This window comes from Falco cherrug, chromosome 13 (assembly GCF_023634085.1).
Source record: "Falco cherrug isolate bFalChe1 chromosome 13, bFalChe1.pri, whole genome shotgun sequence".
In the NCBI taxonomy this organism is placed as follows: domain Eukaryota; kingdom Metazoa; phylum Chordata; class Aves; order Falconiformes; family Falconidae; genus Falco; species Falco cherrug.
In genome coordinates, this window is record NC_073709.1 from 6,831,388 (window position 1) to 6,855,080 (window position 23,693).

General features: G+C 44.0%; 1 long non-coding RNA gene across 5 annotated transcripts in view; it reads right to left on the bottom strand.

The window, feature by feature from the left end:
* Nucleotides 1-22,035, bottom strand: part of LOC114017661 (uncharacterized) — a 30,157-nt gene extending 8,122 nt beyond the window's left edge. For 3 of the 5 annotated variants that reach the window (XR_003562838.2, XR_003562835.2, XR_003562833.2), the window contains exons 1-3: nucleotides 21,703-22,035; nucleotides 7,856-8,075; nucleotides 2,162-2,348 (exon numbers count right to left, since the gene is read on the bottom strand). This is a non-coding gene — a long non-coding RNA (uncharacterized LOC114017661). Of the gene's footprint in view, nucleotides 1-172; nucleotides 368-2,161; nucleotides 2,349-7,855; nucleotides 8,076-16,378; nucleotides 16,523-21,702 lie in introns of all 5 variants that reach the window. The other 2 variants (XR_003562836.2, XR_003562834.2) reach the window with 2 other exon arrangements.
* Between the last annotated feature and the right edge of the window lie 1,658 nt (nucleotides 22,036-23,693).

The window sequence follows — 23,693 nt, forward strand, 5'->3', positions numbered from 1 at the left end:
CTTATGGTATCCAAAGTAGCTAGGTTGAAGCTGGTCAATGTGTTGCTGTCGTGCCTTTGACTGCAAGGTGGACAAAAGTCATAGCTGCAAATTAAGATGTTGTAAATTAACTTGAGCAATAGGTAATCTCCATCCAGAATTACTATGGAGATGCTCCCAATTCTGTACAAACCTCAGGTCCCATTGCTCTCATGGCTGTGCAGACAGGCAGCAAAACTAGCACTAGTTCCTGAAGGACTTGCAGTCTGAATGTGCAGGACATCTCTCCATAGAGGCAGAGATGGATCTGGCAGTGGAATGATTTCTTAATGGTCATGCCAGAAGGTCAAAATGATCTGGAAACTCAGACCAAATTGCCAATCCAGACCTATAACAGTAAGAACAAACAGTTTTCCTTAGACCATTCACTGATAGCTAGGATCTGTTTATAGACCTACATTACAAAAGGATATTAAAAACAGAAGACCTGATCATGTAGAAAAGCAGGGAAAGGACAAAACCCATTTGAAACTCAAGACAACAAAGGAGAGAAAATGGAAGTGTTAAGATGTAAATATGGATGCTGTGTACACAGATACTCCTGGAATAGTGAACTGTGTCTGTGATTGTACAGTACCAAAGGAAGAAGAGAAGCATGAGGAACATGAGGCTTTCAGACAGGCCCCTCTAACAAGTCAGAACTAACCCTTGGAGTGAGATTGGAGAGAAATCAGCATTGTAGAAGCTTAGAGAGCCAGTTAGTAAGGAGTTGTGTAATTAAACCTTGAGTCCAATGGCAGCAGAGTCCTGCATGAAATCATGACTCTACTGAAATCAGTGGCAAAAATCCCAGTGATGTCAGTGGTGCAGCTCCTGGCACTTACCCATAGCAACCTCTACTGGTTCTGCTCGCGAGCTGTGGGACTGTACATTGTACTGTAGTCTGCTTGAAAAGCAAAGGCTAGTAATAGCTAAATGAATGTGTGCACTGAAAGCAGTTTTTTCCAGAAATATGGCTTTTTGATTAGGTGTGTTTCTTTTGAAAAGTGTTCTCTTTCTTTGGGAATTGCCAGTGTCACATCAAAAAATTAAACTCTTTGAAAAGCAGTAAGTTATCAGCTGAAGTAGATGACCATCCTGGAAAATGTCATTTGTCTCAAGAACCTGACCCACAGAGTCAAAGGGAAGCCTGATTTCATTTCTGAAGGGACAACAAAGACACCATCTTGAATCACAATATTAAGGGATTGGCTGGAATAGTACAGTGGTGTTTTACCTCCATGGCAAATTTTTCGGCACAAAAACCCGTTCTGTTTTGTGAGCAGTGCAGAAGACGAACTCGGAGGCCTGCCTGGACAAAACCCTGTTTGTCCAGCTGCTGTACAGGGAAAATTAGCTTCTTCCCGGGATAAGCCAGCATCTTGCCGCCTCTCAGAAGGTGTATTGTCACCTCTCCAAGAGTAACAGCACCCCAGGCTGAGTCCCTGGATGTAGGAATTGGACCCGGGACCGACTGCTGGAGTCAGCAGAGGGGGACAGAGAGCCGCACTAGGAGACAAGCCTTTACAGCTTCCTTAGCAAATGTGTAAGAAATGGCATTTTGTTCCGTGGTTTTGCTGTGACTTATGCACTGGAGTGTTGGTGGTGAGCAAAGACCCGGTATGCTTTGGTAATACAGGTAGAGAATAATAACAGTTCAACAACAGAGCATAGTTAGATAGATCTAACTTAAAATAAAGGCTAGTTTTACAAAGCAAATTCAAAGCCACAACAGGCAAGTCTTTTCATTTTATCTGCTGCTAAAAGGAAGATGCTTAAAGGCCTGTCTCCAAAAGTAAAATATGTGCTCATTTAATTACATCTTTTCTGGCAAAGGGAGAGTGTGTTATTATTATTTATTACTATTATTATTATTGTTAGACATATTAGAAAGATCTATATGCTGTAATATCCTTCATTGCAACCACATTGATTAGCACTAACTGAGAATGTAGTATAATAATAACACGAGGCACATAGGACTCGTTTGGCCTGTCCTGTTTGTTACTTAATTACACATGTATAAAGTAAGAGGCACAGCACCTGTAGAGATTCCCAGCACCTCCTCTTAAGCTGAGGCAGGAGCTACAGTGCATGAGAGCAGTAACAAAATCCTGCAAGCATGTTTACATTTTGAACTTACCAAACCTTCCCAAGTGGAATGCAGGGTCCGGTTTCAGCCAAGGAACTGTTAGCAGTGAGTGAGAGTTAATGGATCAATCTGCTGTCTCTTGTCAGTGCTTTTACTGTTGACTTCTGGAATGTGTTTGATGAAAAGAAAGCAACTTCTTGAGACAGAAGATACAGATGTAGCATGTTAAGGTTGGGACCTACATGAACAGTAAAGCAATGTTATCAGTGTTTCGCTTCCCCAGTGCTGCTTGCCAAAACTGACAACAGAATAGCAGCAAAGCATTTCTTTTTTTAACTACCATAACTGCACATTAACCATTTGCTCTGATTCTTTTTGGAGACACAGTCAGATGTTGTACTGGTGTTGTAAGTGAAAGATGTCAGATATTTAAATGTGAGCATGTTGCACAGCTCCCTGCTGCCTTTCTGTGGCCAGTGGAAACTGCTTTCTGAAAAGCTGAATTAAAATGGAATTTGCAGGATTGTTCAGCTGAACCAAGCTTGCTGGCTCCCTGTGCTTTATGTGCTGCCCACCAGCAGAATGCCGGGGCACTGTGTGAATCTTGCAGGATGCACTCATTCTCCCTGTAGCCCGACAAGGCAGGCTGTTACCCAAATTGCGGTGTAATTTTGAGGCATGCGGGTGGTACCCACCAAGCAGAATGCAGTGCTGTGTGGAGATACCCAGGCTAGCTCTGAGCATGCTGCAGCTGGGAATGCTGTGTGAGAGCTATCCACAATCAGATTATATTCCGCTCTTGGCTCAACAGTAGACCAACACCAGAATATTGCTCTTCTGCTGGAGCCAGGTTGTTAAAAGTTAGCTCTGATGTGCCCACTAGGTACTATGGATACCCTTGTGCTGTGTAGACATAACCACAGAGGCTAAAACCCAGATTCATCGAGGTATTTAGGCTTTTAACTCTCACTGAAATGAACAGGAGTTAAAAGCCTAAATACCTTTGGGGATTTGGGCCTAAGTGGCTTACAGAAAGCCTGTGGCACAGCAGAGACTCAGATATTTTGACTCGGAGGCTAGCGCCTCCAATATGAAATCATTCTTCCTCCCTACATCTGGTAGCAGTTTGCATTCACGTTTCCCAGCTTGGGCCATCAAAAATATGCCCATGGTTAGGACAGGAGGTGAAGAATAATTTAGGTAATTGAAACTACAGCAGGAATGTGGTTCTGTCAGAGAGCTGTTGTCTGACCTGGAATTTAACCAGACAAGTAGGGATTGGGGAAACTGCGCGCCAGCTCTCGCCTTTCAGGTGCACTGAAGGCAGTTAGTTTCTCTGGTAAAAAGGGGATAAATAGTTGAGCTTATGTGCCTGTTGAAAAGGAAGCCATATTGCTGAGAATGAAAGCAGGAGGCATGCCAAACACTTGCCTTGTTATCCACATGACTGTTTATCAGTTATAACTAGAGCTGAGCCAATAATTCTTAATGGGTAATTCATATGATGAATATCTCCCCCTTACACTATGTTTGAATCGTGTATGAACCAGCCATTACTTTCAAATATTTATTTACTAGTCACAATTATTTGTTTAATACTGTGAATAATTCATGGTTTGTGGAATGTTTTCAGGCAGTTCTCTGTAAGTAGCCAATACCCAGGCTATTTTTCATTGGGCACAGAAGTAAATGTCGCCTTTTTCTGATTACGCCAGTGTTAACTGAGGATAACTTGAAGTCAAAAGGCTGGATACTTCACTGATGTAATTTGGCATAGCTCCATTTTTTTTAATTGATTTCAAAAGAACAGTGTTAATTCACACCAACTTACTAGATAGTCCTGAAAAGAAGAATTGTATGAAGGAAGAATGACTCCCACACCATATTGTCCCAGGACTAGCTAAACGTACCGCATTTTACAGTCACATCTTTTCATTAAAATTCTCATGTATATACTTTCAGAATTTACCTTTTAAAATATAATTCAATATTAATATCTCAGTTGCTTATTAATGAGTAGCTTTGCCGTAAATTATGCTTGTGTGATTGTACACACAAAGTGACAATTTTTGCAGAAATAGTCCAAACTCAGTTTTCATCTGCAGGGTCGGGGGGATATTGTTTTGAGGACAAATCTGTGGCTTGTGTTGAGGTTAACCTGAAAAACTTCCTTGTTCAGTGTGCAGGACTTTTCAGTTCCAGTATTACTTTTACCATTACAAAATCTTCCCTTATATAAGTCTCACTGACGTCAGTGGAGCTTTGCCACTTGTATTTGCCTTATCAGATTTCCAATCCTTAAAGCTATTTTAGAAGACATTTTAAACTACATTCTGTGTGGTACCCAGCTAATGATGGGAAAACTAGAACAGGGGATTGTGTTGGATTGTGTATCTGTGATTCTTGCACCAGTTGTCCATGGTCTCCAAGCTTTGTATGTCAGAAGGGTTTTGCTGGAATACCTCATGCCTTGTATCTGTCCCTCTCTGGCCCAGTTCCCATCATTACAAGAACAAATTATATGTAGCAATACCACCAAGAGAACCAGGGAGGGGTTAAAGGCTTGGTCCGTAAAAGCAGATTTCTAGCTAGGTCATTTCCATTTCCAGATTTCCAGAGCAACATGTCAGGCTTGCACTCAACGTTGCTGCAAATCTCTCAGCTGCATATCTGTGTTCCTCTTTAGTATTTCTTGTCTAGCTATACAGCAAAAACTTAAATGCTGCCACTCAGATTGCCCCCATAAAATGTGCCTGTGGTCTTGGCTGCAGGATCCTTGTGTTCATAGCAAAGTGATTGTTAACAGCGCTTCATAGGGAGAAGTCTTGTGCCTTTCCTTCTCTTTCTTTCTTGTTTTTTGGTACTTCTGCTTCACTGATGATATGGCTCCTAGAAATACAAAATCATTTAAAAATGTCACATTTCAGAAAGAGCTGTTGCCTTTTTTGCTGAAGTAGCCTAACCAATTTGAATGTCAAAGAATCTGCTCAGACTAAGTGTCCAGGTGCATATCATTGCTCACTACACATAATTTACTAATGAGTGGATCCAGACAAACAAAATGAGGATCCAGCATGCCCTCTGGCTGCCTATAAAAATGAGGAAAGATAATGAAGTGGTGTGAATCAGGGCCTTTCTGTAGCAGCGAGGCATGAAAAAACTGGAATACAACAGCTTTTGCTGTTAGGTACCAAATATGATCTCAACAGTTCTGTAACCAACCATGGGGGCAAATCAGTTTCACAAACATTATTAGATTAGCACAGTTGGCTGTTTAGTATTTTTTCATGTCTCAGGTTTCATGTTTCTGGATGTCAACGAAAGTTTCCGTTGTGAAATTTGTATATGTTTGGCTTTTGACTGTGCAAAGGTAAGCGTGATTCTCAGAAAGGCACAGCTATTGACCTTTCTTTAATTACAAGCAAATGCAGGGGGTTGATGGATATTGCCATACTGTTGGTCTCTTCTGTTGAGTGAACATTACTGAACTGCCTTCTGAAAAACAGTGGTGTCTTTGTATGCAGGCTGCAGTTCACTAGGAACACACCTGATTACACCAAGCTCTTTTTAAGCAGAGCCCTGCACAGTGTCAAAGGAAAATGTTTTATTGTAAGTGTAGGGAAGAGCAGATGCATAGAAGAAAGGTCAAAGAAGAAGAGAACCAATTGACCTGCTAAAACAGAGAATCTTTAGGGACTTTTAGCAGAAAACCTCTATGTCTTCCAACCACTGTGATGGTGCAATCTTAAATCAGAAGAAAACTGTTGTGACCTGAAAGATATGATACCTTTTTGTATAAAGTCCTTCCAGCTGATTCAAAGGTGGTAGTTCTTCAGCCATGTACTGTCATTACAACTGTTTCCTGGACTGTGATTCAGGGCTCAGTCCTGCAAACACTTGGTTTCCCATTTGTATTTGTATTTGTATTTGTACGAGACTCACTTCCTGAAGCACAGTTCTCAGAGAGAAGACTTGTAAAATTGTCCCTATTGACAGAGGGAGTGATGGAGACGAAGAGCACACACAGACTGCACAGGGGAGCTGGCTGCCCACGTGTCATTGCAGCCACGCAGTGCAGTGCTGTCTGGGGGAACCTGTGTTGTCCAGTGCAGACCTTTGTCAGGGTAGTGTTAGACTGGGCTATTTCAGAAGGGCAAAATAGCCCGAGCATAGTGTCATGCTGACTTGGTTACGCTGCTGTGGCTTTCTCTCTGTAGCAATCTCAGGAGGCGTTTGCTCAGAAATCTCTGAAGCGTTGGCTTGTCGGCAGTGCATGTGTATCCGTGGACACTTGTCCATGCCCAGCAGGGAGATGCCTCTGAGGTGGGGACTGGCATTAGCATTTTGACATAGTGTGCTTCTGAAATGAGTCCTCCAGCTGGCTGCTGCTGCCACTAGACTGCAGCTAGGCTGAGGTAAAGCATGTACAGAATGGAAATACACAGTGTGGATATCGGGTCCCTGGCACCAATTGTTTGTCTCTCTGTGTCCATTCCTTTTGTTCTGCACTACATGCTATTACAGATGTGGTCAGAGGTACCTCAAGTCCCACCTCAGTAGATTGACCCTTCTTCCCCTCCCCTCAGCTGTGCCATTCAGGCCATTTCCAATATGTATGTAAGACACTGGGAAATCAGATTTACTTCGATAAGACTCTCCATATGCTTACATGCATCTTTACATATGTTTCTGTATGTAGATACCTTGCTGAGTAGGGACTGGTGGCTCAGATCAAGCAGCACAAAACCCAGACCTCTTGTACAGTTGCAAAGCTATGAGGTGTGTAAGGGGCAAAGGGTGAATTTCTTTCTTTCTCCCCCTGCTGTATGGTATCTGATCACATCTCATGATAGTCCCCTTCCCCTTACTTGCACTCATGTAATTACCAAACATTGCTCTTTCGTGCTGCCTCTGGAGACTGACACTGTTGAAGCATGTAGTTAACTCTCCTATTGACCCTCTGGGGGAAAGATAGGAAGAAACACTGAAATTAAACGTAGGTGGGGTAACAACGATAATTATGTTGGATCATAACTTCCACTGATCTAATTAATGCCACCTAAGTTGTGGCTTGTGCAACTGCCTTGATTTATTGGTTATATCCACAGTTTGCAGAATGACGTTTTTGCAGAAGGCCCGTGGCTCTGATACGCAGAGCGATAGAAGTTGTATTTCATGAACATCATGCAGTATAGTTACTGTACGTGTAACAATTTGAAAGGTTTTGCGATGCACTTTAGAGGCACTGTGAATTGGTGATCCAGATAGGATTAATGATGTAGGCTGTACAGCTCAATTAATTTGTTTCCAGCCAGAATCTCTTCATGCTGCTTTTAAAATTGTGTCTTCCTATTGAATCTACTGTAACAAGCTCTAGGTGTTCCCAGCAATAAGTGACAGTAAAAGATGACTCTCGCCTAAGTTCCAGTTCATGTATTTGTTTTATTACTCAGGATATGTCTGGATTTTACAGCTGAGTATGTTAGGAATTTAGCTACAAGTTGAAACCGCTTTATAATGCGTGGCTATAAAGATCAAAGGTTGCAAAACCAACATTGGAGAGCCAGGCCCTGCTCTTCCAAGGCTCATCAATCATTACTTAGTTCTGGCCCATCTCACATAATTTTCTACCATGTGCTGTCATTCGGACAAATGTTTACCCATAGCAGAAGACCAGAGACTCCCACAACTCTTACGCTAAATATTGCCATTGGTTCCCGACAGCACTTGCCTTTTCGTATTTACCTCATATCTCTTTATCCTCCTCAGTTTCTTTCTTTATCTCACAGTTGATAATTTGAGGTATGTGGCTTCTGCTAGTGGCACGCTGGGAGTTCCTTTCTTCCAGGTGGACAAAAATCAAGATCAATATAAGACCAAGATAAAGATCTGCCTTGGTTCCCCCAGATATCCGCTGAAGACCATTACATTTGTACTTGCTGAAGTTCTGCAACACTCTGCCAGCCTGTGAAGCAGAAATAAGGCAGAAGAAACCAAAAATAAAGCTTTATCCAGTGAGTCTGATCATACACTCGTATCAGACAGATTACTGAAGGAAGAGTTGAGGTGAACCAGATACTTTGCACTGCCACCGGCCTGCTCTGCGGCACTGGACGAGTCACTTTATTTTTGGTTTCCCATCTTTGTTTCTCTTTCAGTTGTGAGCCCCTCAGTAAGGGACAGTCTTTTGCATAATGGGGCACCCACAAGTCACCATCTTAGGAGGCTTCTTGATGCCACTGTAGTAGAAAAAATTATCTTTGTGCAATTCATCATCCCAGCTTTGCCTGGAGAACTGGATCACCTATTATGAGTTTTCTTATGAAAGATACCTTGGTGGGAGATCTAAGAACTGGTAGGTACTGGGATCATTGGCAATTCTGGTTTTTTAGGTCTTCCTAAATGCATTTTTACCCAAGATATTAGTTCTGTGAAAAACTAAACTAAAACCAAAACAGAACAAAAACATATATATATATATAAATTTAAAAAAATCATTTTGTCTCAAATAAAATAGTTAAATAAAAATAAGCATATGTATATTAGATCTAGTATTAAAATGTAACAGCTGGTAAACTTTAGGGTTTAGTTTTGCCTACTCTGTTGACAGCGTTTTAGAAAGTCAGCACCACAAAATGCATTTTAGTATTTTTGAGACCTGAAAGTTTTCCCTACTTCTGCTCCTGAATGTACTTTTTGTGGAACTCCAAGGAGCAGATTTGGTTTATAGTCAGTTGTCATTTAAGTAACAGGATTAGAAATGAGAATTAATCTGAACAGCTGTTCAAATAACTCAATTGTTTCCTTTCTGAAGTGTTTGTTTCTGTAGATCCAGCTTCATTTTTCTCACCCCGTTCTGCCCATTACTTGTAAGGATTGCTAGGAGGAATAATGATTAATGTAATTTGCTTGTTATTGTGGCTGTCACTGTCATGGCTGGAGGGTCAGATGCATATTTGACAATGAAAATCCAGATTTTCAGAAATCATTGGTGTGTCTAGGTACTTGGTCTTTTCACTGTCTTGTTTTTGGATATGTGAAAGAAGCTGAAAGCATTGAGCCTTAATTTTTTAAGGTGCTTGAGAAAAGAGTTGCAGGCAGAACTGTTTCCTGTTCTACTTCATGTCTTTGAGGGTGCAAGAAAGTTGCATCAAAAGGGAAAACAGCAAAAAACAAAACAGGGAAGCACAGTTGCATTATCATTCTGAAGAAGCATTTTTATGCAAATGCATGTAACAGTTAAAATAAAGCTCATGTTGTGTTGTCTTTGACTTTTGTAACTGTTGGGGTGTGACAGGATTTAAACTTTTCATGGCATGCCAAAAATATTTCTTAACATAAAGTTACTTTGACTAGCTAATGTAATTATGTCCATTACTCACAGAGGTTCCATTTTGTCCTGTACTTTGTCTTATTAATGTATTTAGTGCTAGCGGGAGCTGGGGCCAGTGTTGATACCCGCATTCAGATGTTTCTTGCTGCTGCTGTTCACCCCTGAAGAGCCTGCTGGAGGTTTCGTGGAGGAGGAGGATAGGCATCTGGCTTGCTTGAGGGCTGGGAATGACAGGAGCTCCCGGGGTGGGGTGGATCTGGAGGTAGAGGTAAGATTTGAACTGGTGGCTGCTGCAGAGCTGAGGCAGAGGCTGGGCGAGTCATGCTGGGTGAAACTCCTATGGACCCATGAGCTGTGTCCCCAGTGGAAAGGACCCCTGTGGATAAACTGAATTGCCACTGCCCGGGGCAGCTGGGCTGGCTTGAGTGGCTAGCAGGCTTGTGCTGGTCCTCAGGTGTAAGGTTGTGGTGGGGTCTGGGACTGGTACCGGGATAAGCTTATGTTTGGCAGCAGTGGGCTCCTCTGCCTGGATTTCCATCTGAGGCCAGTTGGGACTTGGGTCAGAAATTTTGGCTGTTTCGCTGATTTCATTGAGGATTAGTTTGTATAGCATTGGGTGGGATTTTTAAAGACACTCAACTAAATGTCCTTTAACTTTGAACAGGGAAAAATTATTTCTCCCCATGGGTCCCCAGGCAGGAGCTATTTTCCTGTCCTCTCAGGGCAGACCCCAGATGTCCAAGATACACATCCCCTGTGAGCATAGGACCACGTGGGTGCACCTCTCCCAGCCCTCCTGGACAGGGGCATGGGCAGACACGGATACCTAGAGCCTCAAGTTGATTTAATCTGTACCTGCCTCTGTAACTATGCCTGGCTTCCTCTGACCCAAATTACCTAACTCAGCTGGTATTTCCTTCCTCATATTCCTTCCCTTACATCTATGCATCTCACCTGCTATAGTTTAACTGGCTGCAGTGGGGGAGTTGGGGAAACTGTGCTAATGCTGCACCCACCTCTGCCTTTCTCCCCGCCTGGCTTAGAGAGACACTGTGCAAATGGAATTTTTAACATCAAAAGTTTCAATTACAGCAGGAAATGTCAGGCCGACAGAGTGCGACTGTTCCAGGTTTCCCATAAGGAATACTCCCACCCCTACTATTTACCCATATGGAAAAAACAACCTCCGATGGTATTTTTTTAAGTTCTCAGGTAAACGGAGCTGAATGGTATCATCACATACACGGCAGGCTTTCTACAGGAGATGAAAAAGTGTAAATCACAGCTAAGGGTCCAAAGCCTTTACAGTACCTTTTTCATGAAAGAAAATCCTGGGATACAGGCTAAGTGGGATGGGGGCTGTTTGAGAGGCAGCTTAACCTCCAGCAAGTTAGTCTCAGGGAAAGAGGAACAGGGTGGAAACATTGATCTCAGAGCAGGAGATCATATGGAAAGCAGCATACAGAGTACCCGTACGCATAACACTGGAGAAGGTGGGTTACAAGAGAGCCTTACTGGGATGCTTTCTAGGAGATGTGAGTTGTCAGTGCAATGACCACAAGAGCTGTGCACCTTCAAGAAGAGCCTGGCTTGGTACTTCTTGGTACTGTCTCTAAGGTAGCTGAGACAGGAATAAAGTCTCCTCTTCATCTTCTCTTCTAGAGGCTGAACGAATCTAATTCTTTCAACATCTCCTTGGTCATCATGAGCTCCAGCTCCTGATCATCTTGGTTGGTCTCTCCTCAATTCTTCCAGAAAATGTGTCCCAAACATATTTTGCATGTCTCTAGGCAGTATCAAGCTCATCTTTTATTGGAAGAAATGTAAGACTTTTACCATGGCCTCAGAGATCTCCAGTGGTCTTAGGTCTTGCTTCATAATACAGAGCCACCGCTGAGGCAGATGATACTTAATTCACTACCACTTCTGCAGGGACTCCCATCATTTGCCTCAAGCAGGAACAGGTTATGCTTTTAATGACAGTGTTCAACCTGTGGGATTGTCTTGGACATACTGGTTCCTGAAATTGTAACTGGGCTTCCAAAAAAGCCTGGAGAACTTCAGTGGTCAAATTAAATCAGTAAATGTGGTAAGGAATTTGGCACTTAAGTCACCTGCCTCTTCAGGATAATTCAATGTATCCCAAAATCAGGCTCAGTCAGCATATTGTCCAGCAGAAGAGTTGTTGCTGTGGAGTTTTTAGAAGTGTTTAAGCTCTCTGGCCTGCTCCTGATGGGAAGTGTCTGTCCTCATGTGTGCTGTATATAGACTGGCACCTATTTATGGGAGGGAGTTTGTGTGTGAGGGCAGCTGGTAATGTCATGGGAAACCTCATTGTGTTTCTCTGCAGAACGGCACAAGATCATAGCACAATACAATATATTTTGCAGATGTGGTGGTACAGTGCTTCTGGTTAGGGCAAGTGGGAACACAATAATTTAATTTAATAGAAAATGGTGAGGTTTCGAAATGTGTTTTTATTCCATAGGAAGATGAAAGCAAGCCCTCTTGAAATGTTTCATGAAATGAAAATGAAAGGGAGGGAGAACTTTTTAAAAATAGCTATTAGCTAGCTGGTTAAGGAACTCACCTGGGCCGAGGGACCTGTGCATTGAACTTGCTGCCCTCTATCAAACAGAGCTGGAATTTTTACCTACATTCTGTGTGTGAGCTTGGGTGGTAGTGATGAGGGCTCTGTCCTCAGCAAGACTCAGGGACATTTGGGACAGGTTGTATTCACAGTGTTACTTGGGGAGATGGAAAGGGAACAGAGCTATATGTCAGCAAGTGGATCCAGCCGTGGGTTCATCCATGGGCACTATTCTCAGCAACTCAGCTCAGCTCTGGCTCACATGGCACTGGGAGGACCCTCTAATAAACAGAGGAGCAGGATGAAGGACATGAGATAGGGTGGGAGAAATCTTTTTCTCCAAATACAAGTTTAATAGATGTCAAAGGTCATCTTTTTTTTTGAGGCTTATTAGCTATGGAAAAAAATGTTGCACTATTCCCCATGATGTAAATCTGTATAGATTTAAATTGATGGGAGAAATTTGCAACTTGTGTGAACAGGCATAGCTCTGTGAAGTCAGCGGAGTCACACCAAATTGTATCAGCTAAGGATATAACCCATCATTTTTAATGGTATCACTCTTCCATGTAAGAAAAGGCAAGGAAATGGGGGTATATGAGGGAGAAAAGGAAGAAAAAACCATAGTGCAGGATTTACAAAATCTTGGCTATCGCTTTTCTGAGCCTCTGCATGGAAAACATCTGCATGTTACAAAACACTTTGATGTCTACCATACAAACTCTGGGCTCTCCTATCCACTGAATGGTACATTCACAGGGCATTGCTTCTCTGATGTCAGCTGCCCTCGCTGGGAATAGGCAAGCCGAATATTACTCTGAGCAGCTGAACATACACCACCTGCTGATTCCAGTGAGTTCATTTTGCCTGTCTGCAGATATAAAATATTGAGAGGGTCGCAATTATTGTTCCTTTGGAGATATTAAAGTTTAGACGCTGCCTTTAATGACTGATGTATAGTAGTAGAGTGTGATCTTTCTATGGGAAGTTGATGGCTACTACAAGATAAACCTTTTGTGGGTAAAATAAATAATGTCTTTCTCTTAGGAACTAATGCATGGTGTTTGGTTAACCAGTGGTGCTAAATCCAGTGGGAGTATACTTGTAATTATACCAGGGAACCATGTAGCTTTCTAAGTTCAGAAATCTGCTGGGTGAAACGCTGCCTGGTAATGCAGGAGACCAGCAGAGATGTTTGCAAAGGTCCCTGTTGGGGCTTTATGTCTACAGGTAAGAACTTGGCTAACCAGTTCTGCTTCAAGTCTTTGTGCTAGAGCAGCACCGCCTGTGCACATGTGGCGGTCTTCATGTTCATGTTGCTTATTGGATGTGTAAGAACAGCAGCAAATTCCCTGTCCTAGGGCCAGTCATAAAAGGCAGCTTAGAACAAGGCCAGATAGGTGGGCAAGGAGCAAAGGATGCACACAAGGCCAACTGTGTGTGTAAAACAAGTGTGCTTTTAATTTGTCGTAGCAGCTCAGCATCTGACCACTCACTTGGGATGGGATTCCTCTGGCTCTATGTGAATATCTACAGCAGATCTAGAGCTAAATGGTCTTCACAGCCGTCAGGGAGTGATACTGATCTAATCCTAAGGGAGGTATCTGCTGTAGGCCGGGTGGTTTACTCCCCAGAAATGCCTAGTCACTCCATGAACTGTGGTGGGAGGTGACTGTGGCTGAGCAGATGTAGATACCAACATTGTTAGGAGTCAGGTGAGAAGAAACCCATCTTTTGCTGCAAGGCGAGTGGTGATCAGGCTGGCTTCTAGGGAAAAACAGCAGGTCAATGAGCGAAGAAGGGTCAGTCAGACAAAGCTGCTTGAAGCCCTGCTGACCTCTCTCCAGCCTAGTCCAGTAAGTAACAGAATTGTGCATTTGGAGAACTGGTCCTGACATACTCAATTACCTTTCACCAGCTGCCAAGCTAGTGCCAGGTGTGATGCTGTTTCTAGGCTGCATTTGGAGGTGGTTGTGTTGGAAAAAGCAAAGACAGTCTCTTGGTATGCCTGGAAGTGGTCAGCATTGGACAATCTGTGAAAAATCGTGTTTGCTGATCCCTGCCAAACCCCATGTCTCCAGTGGAGCCAAATTTAGCAATGACATCAGTGGCGATGTGCATTATGTGTCATTGAAGCAACAGAGCTAGCACTATGGACGGACTTGTCCAGAAGGGAGAATGTTCCCTTTTGATCTACTCCACAGCTCCTTTGCCCTCGATGTGTGGATCCATACACCTTGCTTCTTCCACACACTGACATCAGTGGAAACTCCATGTTTAGACAGGTGCAAAATATGTGGTACTTAGATGCATCACAGTGATAAGGGCTCTGAACTGCTAATTGTGGAGGAAAATTCCCTGTCCTGCTCCTACCCCACTGTTTAATTTTGTGTTACCTAGCAGGAGAGGATGATTCCATGATGTATCTTCTTCTGAGATCATTGAGTTTTCTGTATGGTGAGACTCACCATACCAATATGAGTCATTTAGAGTTCAATTAGTAATTTATGAAACAAATTAGCAAGATATTAAAGGTCTAGTGCAATGACGTGCTTTTGAAGTGATCTGATGAAGGACTTGTAATGCAAACTATTGTATCAGATAGGCTAATAATAAAGCAAACTGGTTCATTCAAAGGAAAACAGTCATTCTGAGGTTACTATCCTTTGCCATAAATACAGCACTGTGCAGTGTCAGTAAGCAAAGGCAAAGGGGGTTTTTATGGGAATGGCAATAGCTTATAGGTTGCAATTAGGGATATATGAGGCAGGGTCACTATTTTCGTGTAACTGTCAAATTCTGCAGAACTCTTAAGGCTGTATCTGAACTGCAGTTGGGCCAGAATACCTCAGTGCAAGTTGCTGTGGCTGGGCTAGCTTTAGATTCCAGATTTTGGGTGCCAGGTGCACTTATACCATCACACAAAGGAACACCCACACTGGCTGGCAGATATGCCCACTACTCTTTGCAAACCTTCCAGCTCACACTGAGAGCCCTCTTCAGCCTGAGGCTGGAGAAGTGCAATGGAGATACAGGAAGGAAAGAGAAGTGCAGCTGATGCCCCGATGCATTTGGGCAAAGCCTTCCTTCTTCTGGCTTGCCTGACTTAGACATGGGTGCAGTCTAGTGTGCACTTCAGTCCAAGAGAGCCTTCCAAAAAGGTCCTGAGCTCAGCTCTTCCTCAGTGCGATATTGAGACTTTGAGCCCAAGCAGCAGCCAGGCTAGCTAGCAGCCAGACATGTGGACAGAAAGCAGGTAAGTCACAGGGCTGGGCACACTTGAACTGTTTTGAATCCCACTTATTACACACTGATGTAGAAATAACCTTGGATTATATTTTAAAACTGTTTAGCCCTGACCCACATCCCAGTGAAGTCAATGAGATGTTGCCAGTGACTTAAATGGGCTCTGGAACAGGCCTGCGATGTTACTAGTGCCTTCAAATACTTCCTTCACCTGTAGGATGAAAGTCCTTCTCCTGAGTCAATGGGCCTCCTTACTTCTTCCTCCCCTCTCAGTTTCCATGGGCCCCTAGCATGGGAAACTCAGCCTTATTCATCTTTGTATTTCCATGTCTCTGAATCAGGCAGGTTCTGGGTATGTTCCACATAGAAGCCTGTTATCTTTTCAAATGGCAAAAAAGAGGGGATTTTTCCATAGTCACATAGTTTTTCCACAGAAATGTATTCATGAGATTTAAACTTGCCCAAACTATGTTAATGTATGTGGTTGGCTTCTGTGCCAATTTTCATTGTGAATAAGACGCAAAATAAAAGGGCTCTTGTGTCTCCCTTTCCTCCTCCCTGAACCCCTCCCATAATTTTTGAGTTCATAAGCCCATTTTGTATGCGAATCAGATCAGGAGAGGAAAAGCAGGGGGGGTACTTTTCCTTTAAGACTGTGCCTTTGCTTTAAACTACTGATAGACACATGAAAGTTATGACTGAACCAAGAAGAGGTTAATACAATGGGGGTGGATCTTATAGTTGGTGTAAATTGGGATAACTCCATTTGTCCGTAGTGAACCTTGCTCATTTACATCAAAGGAGGACACAGCCTTAGCTCCTTAGAGGCTCTGCTCATTGCTGCATTGTTATTCTAAGGCATTTTCATCTGACAAGAGAAATGGTATCTTTTCTTAATACAGATGTTAGGACTTCAGCTTGACAGCCTCCTTCCACAGCACACAGAAAACATCAGTTGAGTTTAGGCAACTCTGTTAGCCAGATGGCTATGAAACATTCATAATACAGGCTGTAGCTATTATGAGCCATTTCTCTTTGGTGCATGTCCTGACAAGCTGCTGTTATTAAGTTTCAGTGTATTTCTGTTAATGTTACCTACCTATTTTCATTCCTGTATGCTGTCACACGGAGCTGGTTGGCGTGGTCTTGGGAACTGGGCTTCAAGGCTCCTCCCTGTGAAAGCTGCCAGCTCATTTATTTGTTTCTTTCCAGTGGTTCAAGCTGGTGCGTTATTCAGAAACTTCTGAAAGAGCGGGGTTGGGTAAACCTCTGATTCAGTTCATTTGAAAGCACCCTTGAAGTCCTCCTCCACATCTTGCCCTCCTGTGGCTCTGAAATAGGCTTGATGAGGCTAATTGGGAGCCCGTTTCTGAGAAATCATCAGTGCTTCTGCTGGAAATGTCCCTCAGCTTGAAGGTCCCTGTCCCTTCTTGCAGAACTGTGATACTTCTGATTTGGGCCCTGTCTCTCCCTGGTCTTTCTTTCTCATTCTTAGAGGGCAGAAGTGCAGGAGGAGGGGGAGGGCAGACACATGAGTTGTGAGGTGTGAAGGTCAGGTAGCAAGATCACTTGTATTTTATCCTTATCCCAGCATTACTCTGCAGGAGCAGTGGTTGCCAGTCCAAAGTATGTTCTCCTGATGGCTGCTCAGTTTTGCATAGCCCGTTAACTTTGCAAATGGTGGCAAGAACATGGGAATCTCAAGTGAGCTCTGAGTACTCACTGCTTTTGATCCTGCCACTGCTGTGTCCCTGTGTTTAGCCACAGAAAGAGCTGTGATGCAGTAGCCACCCTAGGCTGTTGGCTAGTAGTATAATCCCTCTGGAATGGGTTGCATTAGCTGAGGTGGTTTGACTGATAGCTGTAGGCTCTCCTCGTCCCACCTGTGCCCTGTAGAAAAGCTGATAATGATGCTGCAGCTACAAAGGAGTCTGCCCACAGCCACCAGCACAGACCTTGACTGTTGTCTGTATGGATGGAGCACACTTCTACATGCCTGTGCCAAAACGGCAGTGACAGCAATGTGCTAAGTAATTACACGCAACTGGAAATACTTGGTATCTAATTGTCATTTCTCACAAGACATTTAGTTTTTGGAGGTAATGTATAGTATGTAAGATGAACAGATGGACTGAGGAAGCTCTTTGTAGAACATACTTTCAGCAAACCAGTTCAGTTGGTTTGTCAGTTTATAGCACTTATATGAACCGCCTGCATACTGAGAGCTGTTTCTTTTTTATATGGCAGTAGTAATGTTACCATCCAAAAAAGCATAATCTTGAGATTGTCTTTAGAAATCCTGAGATTTTAGTATGTCTCTCTGGGCAAAATTTGCCTTCTGGTTTTTGCTTGAGAGGCACTCAGGTCCTTGCATTCACCAAGGATAAAAACTGGCTTTAAATCAGAGATGTGAAATTTGTTTTAGTGGAAAGTCACTATATGTAGTGCTACTCACTATAAAATTGTAGGACTTGGTCATTCTGGAGAAATGAGGCAATACCTGGTATTTGAAGAAATTATTCACAATACAAGGAGAGCCTTTTGTTCATGTGCAGCCGGATATGTAGCAGGCAGATCTAAATTATACTTTGCAAATGTTTTGTTACAGTGGTGGGTGCAAGACCTTTACAGGAAGGATGCTGCCAAAACAGGAGGGCACCTGCAGGCTCTTTGGCTGGAGTAGCCTCCTGCAGCATCCCCAGAGTTGCTCTGTGACCTGCCCACAAGAGCCAAGGTGCAGTCCCCAAAGGGTATTTTATCCTTTATCCCAGCTTTTGTTAGAACCATTTTGATAGCTCTTGGTGGCTTTTATTTCAGCTGCTGATTTTTGGAGAGGAAGAGAGAAGACTAAATGCATGGTAATTGTTCTGTAATGGATAGCCTGAGAAATATCCATCACAGTTGCAGTCTGCTTATGTGGACCCGTGTTCTCCTCTCCCAGCCTGTGAAGAGAAACAAAATTTCTGGCAGGCAACTAGATTATTTCAGAAACTGCCTGCTCTCCTTCCAAGGAGGTGCTTTTTGCCATGATACTAGACTACCCAGTCCTGCATATTTTTTTCCCTTGGCCTTGGCTCTAATCTCCAGTGTTCCTGTCCTTCCATGGGAGGGGGCTTTCTTTCACATCTCACTATTCATTCAAAGGAACCAGTGTCTCAGGCTCCGATGCAGACCCTGAGCTGTGTCCAGGAGAAAGGCCCAGGGGACCCACTCACCCACCCAACTCCAGGTGTTCAGGAGCTATGGCAAGAGTTCAGGTAGTGTGTTTACAGTACATTTTCCAGCTGCAAAGGCAGAAGGGTTTTCTTAGCAGTTTTATGTAAATTGTTGTGGAAATGGAGAGTAATAATGTTCTTGTTTCAAGAACTGTCATGAATGCTTGGGTTTTGAGGCCAACCATTCCGCTCCTGTTATCTCTAGGAATCAAGATGTTTATCTGCCTAAACGATTGCAGTGTGTCTCAGGTATTTGAAGGTGGTTCTTCCTATTTATGGGAAAAAGAAAAAAAATTAAAGAATCAATCTTTGTTTCCCAAACTATCAAAAGCTTGTTAGCCTCAGGCAGATCTTTTTATCTGCAAGCAATAAAGCAGATATGTCCAGATCCTCAGCCAGTATCTATCAGTTTAATGCCCTTGGCCCATTACTTTTTCTCATGCAGTTTCTCTCAAGTGGGATTTAGACTGTTTAAGCATCGCCTTTTCTTCCTGTGTCCAGTTTGAAGCTTAGCGGAACAACCATTAGCCCCAGCTATCAGAGAGCTTGCACCAGATGCCACCACGGTCTCCAGTGCCTACAGAGTCAGTGGAGTGGGGTTGTGAGCCTTTTGTCAAGTAGTCAAGCAAGGCAATTTCTGTGAAGGGTCAGTGGAGAAATATGAGCTCAAAAGGTGAAGGAGAAGGTGGTGGAGCTGAGTTCCGGTGACACCAGATATTATGTGTGCCTCTCAGTTCATTGCAAGGCTGATGCAGTTTTATCTGATGTTTAGGCAGAACTTCATCTAAGGCAGCGTGTGCCCTAGGGGGCTGCTGAAGATTTAGGCTTCCCTGCTTCCCAGCTGAATTGACTGGTGCTCTGGCAAAATAGAGTATGCCTCTAGAAAACCTGGTTGCCATATGAAATCAGTAATGTTTTCCTCCCAAAATAAAACCTACAACTGTCACTTGCACTTGGATAGATTAACTAAGGGGCATAGAGTTGGAAATTATAACAATCATAGAGACACAGACTCCTCTGCCAAGATTCACAACAAGAAGAGGATAAGGGCAGTAAAGGAGGCCGGCTCCCACTGTTTTGGGGTTACTGACAGAGCAGGGCCCTCTTTCCCTCATGAGGGAATGGCTGCACTAGCCAGGAGTAGGGATGGCACCAGGCAAGGAGGTAAGGACGGGAGGCCTGAGGGCCATAGGTGCAGCGGGTGCTGGCAGCCCTGCCTGCACTCCCTGGTGCCCAGGAGGAAACCTGCCTGAGTCAGCCCAAATCCCTCTGACAGCTCCCAGCCCCACAGAGTTCGTCTGTGCCACACTGTGTCTCTCCCAGCAGGACCCTGCCTTAATGCCAGGGCAAACTCCTGTATCCACAGGTGATTTCTTTGGGGATGGGGCTATCAAGTCAAAGCAGGTTGGCCCTTCTGGCTGGGAAGGTCAGGTTACTGCAGCTCTCCCCTCACACTTTTTCCTTTTTTTATTTTAAGGGTGTGGTATATTTTGTAAGTTTTATGTTTATCAAGAAGTTGATTGTGTAAATAAAATTGCAGCCTTGTGTGCCAAATAGCTGGGTTATGATTTCCTGGAGCAGAGCCAAGGCGGTGTGTGGGAGCATGCCAGTGCTAATATGTTCACTTTGCTAAGAAATCCGGCATGTGTGAAGCAGCGAGGGAGGACACTCTTCGAGCTGTGGCAGTGGTTAACCCTTCCCTGGCACCATCATCTCCACACCTCTGCTGGGTTTCCCCCAGCAGTGGTTCACAAACAATCTGTGCATTCACCAGCAGAAGGGTCTGAGGTGCTCATGGACTTACCTGGACCCTGGCCAAATCAACATGGGACTTCATGAGGCTCAGGGTCCCTCCCTGATTCTCCTCCTGTGGCGGGAGCCCAGTGTTTTTTTCAGCTTGCATGTGAAAGCTGCATCACACAAACTTCCAAGGGGCCTCGGAAAGAGGACAGGTCAGGCGGGTGCCTGGGGATGCCAGGGTAGGGAAAAGGGCCTTGGGCTAAATGAGAATAAGCCACCGACTTTAATGACTTTATTCCCTGTTTACTACTACATTCTAGCCAAAGTTTACCCTGTTTCTATCCTGCAGAGGCAGTCAGAGTTTCTCTCCAGAGGCTGTTCAAAAAGCAGCTGAATCACTGAATAGTTTGAGAGTATTTTCTGCATGGAATGGTGCTGCAGAAGTGAAGCCTCATGTCACTGAAGGCAATGGGAAGATTACTACCAGGCTTTGAGAGCACCAGAATTATGTTCTGGTTGCTTGTTTTATTATTTTCTGCCTACAAATCATGCAGTCCTTGTCTCAGAGCAGCTCCTATCTCCTTCCACTGATCCATAGGTCATTACATTCTGGAAGTACTTAAAACACATGAATGCAGAAAATGTAACCTCTCACTTTCCACCAAAAAGGAAATCATGAGTCGGCTACTTCTGCAGACAAAGCAAAAGTCCCGAGGATGCATGAAAGGACTTCATTTTGCCAAGCAGCAGGGAGTAGAGTTCGCTGTGTTACAGTAGGGAGGGGGTGGGGAGCCTGTGTGTGCTGGGAATTCTTGCAACTCAGACAAAAATAGTGACTTCCATTATTTACCTGCCTAAGCCGGAAACCTGCTTGCATTTCAGGCATTTATTGTAATTCCTCACATAGCTGGGGATGATAAGCCCTGCTAACTAGTCATTGCATGCTGACTGAAAATGATAGTTAATGTGCACTGTCTACCCAAACAACTTTCTTCTTTAACCCTTTCAAACTTGCTAGATTTGGGGTTTTTTTCCAAATAATGTTGCTGCCGATCAGCCTCACCTCAGCCCTCTGTCTTCATAAAATTCAGTTTAGTGGAACTCTTTGATCGCAGTCTAATCTATATGGGAGACTTCTCAGAGCAGTTCACACGTCTAAGATACAATGACAGTTATGGCTCAAATTTCAAAGGAATCAAAGGGAGCCATTTGGCCGACTTCCACTAAATGTCATTGAAATTTGGATGCATAACTCCTATGTGTTCCTTGAATAGGCTGGATACTGTGGTTTGAGCCTATTAATGATTCTGAGCTGTAGCCCATTGCAGTTGGTCGAATGTTTTATTTGTGAGCTATTTTGTATTATCTAGGCCCAAATGCCAAGGAGGCAAACGGGCTTTGCTCTCAGGGGAGCATATGGGAGAGAAAGCACCCACCTAAGATTAGAGTTTAGTCCAGGGGAGCTTACCTTTTCCGTCCGTGCTCATGCATGTATCCATTTCTTCCTGCAGCCATCCCATCTCACTGCAGCCGTCGTGGCTCTGCGGCGTACAGGAGTGTGCTCAGCTATCCCAGGTGCCCTGTCCCACGCGGGCTGTCCTCTCGGCAGCATGTAGCATGTGTTGCCTGGGCTGGTGTGCCCGTGGGCTTTGTATGGCACACTGAGCTCTAAACCTGAGGTCACCGCTGAAATGCCTGATGGAAACATTTACTAATTTCAATTTGTGGGGGAAGAGAGAAAAGAGTTTGCAGTTGGGCTCCTGCCCAAAGCTGTTTGCTCCAGGATGGTGCATCACATGACTCCCAGCAGGCTTTGTTCTGGGGATTTGGCAACGTCAAAGGTACAAGGTGCATATTGATGTTTGGTACCAACGTTATATAAACGCTACTTGCGCAAGCCTAGCAGCTGATTTTACAAGACATGGAGAAAGACGCATCTTTTTCCAAGGGCAGGATTTAGCTCTAACTGCAATAACATCCCAGCCATGATACAATAACAATACTTAGTAGTTCTTAACATCATCAAAGCGATGTACAAGCAGCAGCTAATTAATCCTCACAACACCCCTGTGAGGCAAGTATTACTATCCCCATTTCACAGATGGAGATGATGTGACTTTGGAAGGTCAAGTGACTTGTCCAGCGCTAAACAGTCTGCAATGGAGCTCATTAGCTTCTGGCTCACAGCCACTGCTCCATGTACTCGCCCAGCCTATTACTGTAGTTTATTATGCAAATCCCCATGGAAATTAGAAGCCCAAAGCAACTCACAGATCTAAACATGGTGCCTTAGATCTAAATGCTGGATCCATTTTGTTTGAAATTGGTTCCGGAGGCCTTCCAGTAATTTCACAGGATTTTGGATAGCAATGGAAAAAGCCAGAGTGACTGTCATGCCTGGAAGACTCCAAGAAAGATGGAGGACATGAAGATGTGTGTTGGTGGCTGTTCAGCTTCACCATTGTTTGCACAGGCTCTGCTGAGGTCACCAAATAGTGCCATGCTAGACAGGGTGTCACTGAGATCAGTAAAAAAGAAAGAAAAGTTCAGCTTCGGTTCCTGCCAGGTATATTGCAAGCAGTGAGTGGAGATGGGTCTGCCTAGTCCCTGGAAGACTCTTTGGCCACAAGGTTAAAGCTGGCTGAAGAGACAACCCAGGAAAGACAGCTCACTGCAGTGAACTGGGGTCTAATTCAGGCATAAGCGTTTTTTTCAGTATTGGCAAGCTTTGCCCAAAAGTTGATGTTGTCCATGCAAACTGGTGCTATTTTGATGATTCAGAAAATATGCCAAGCCCTGTTTGGCTTGCACAACCGTAGTTCTTCTCCAGAAGTTGCCAGGGATTTTGCGTGTGCAAGGAAAGGAAAAGGTATTCACCATGTAACGTTGGAGCAGGACTGGTTCTTGGCTCCATATTTCATGGACTGATAAGTGCACTGCTAGATTTCATGAGGGTGTCATCATGCCACTGAAAGTTATTTACACTAAGACACCCTCCAGGAACTGGGTCACAACTTTTTCTTTCATGAGACTTGGCAGCGATCTCAAGGTTTACTAGAAGCTGAAGAGAGGATGCCGATGTGCAACGCCAAAACCAACTTAGATGCAAAGGGAACTGGGCCCTGTGCCACTGATCAGTGCGTGGCATGTCGGGCTCTGAAGGCGATGGCATGGGACTTCACTGCTTTGCAGCTCCAGCGGTTGCTGCTGGTTGCCTTTTGCACTCTGAACAGGTGTAAATGACTACCCAGAGGCAAAGCACGGCAGAATCAGGGCCAGATCTTCAGCTAGTGTCAATCAATGCCTCGGCTTCAATGGGGCTGCATCAATTTGCCTTAGGAAAGGGTGTAATGTGGGAAACAGAGATAAGGGAACTCATGTTCTAGCACCCTATATCCTATATAATTGCTTAAGTAAGAGCACAGCCCAAAACAGGTTTGCCAGATGCTGGGGTGGTGC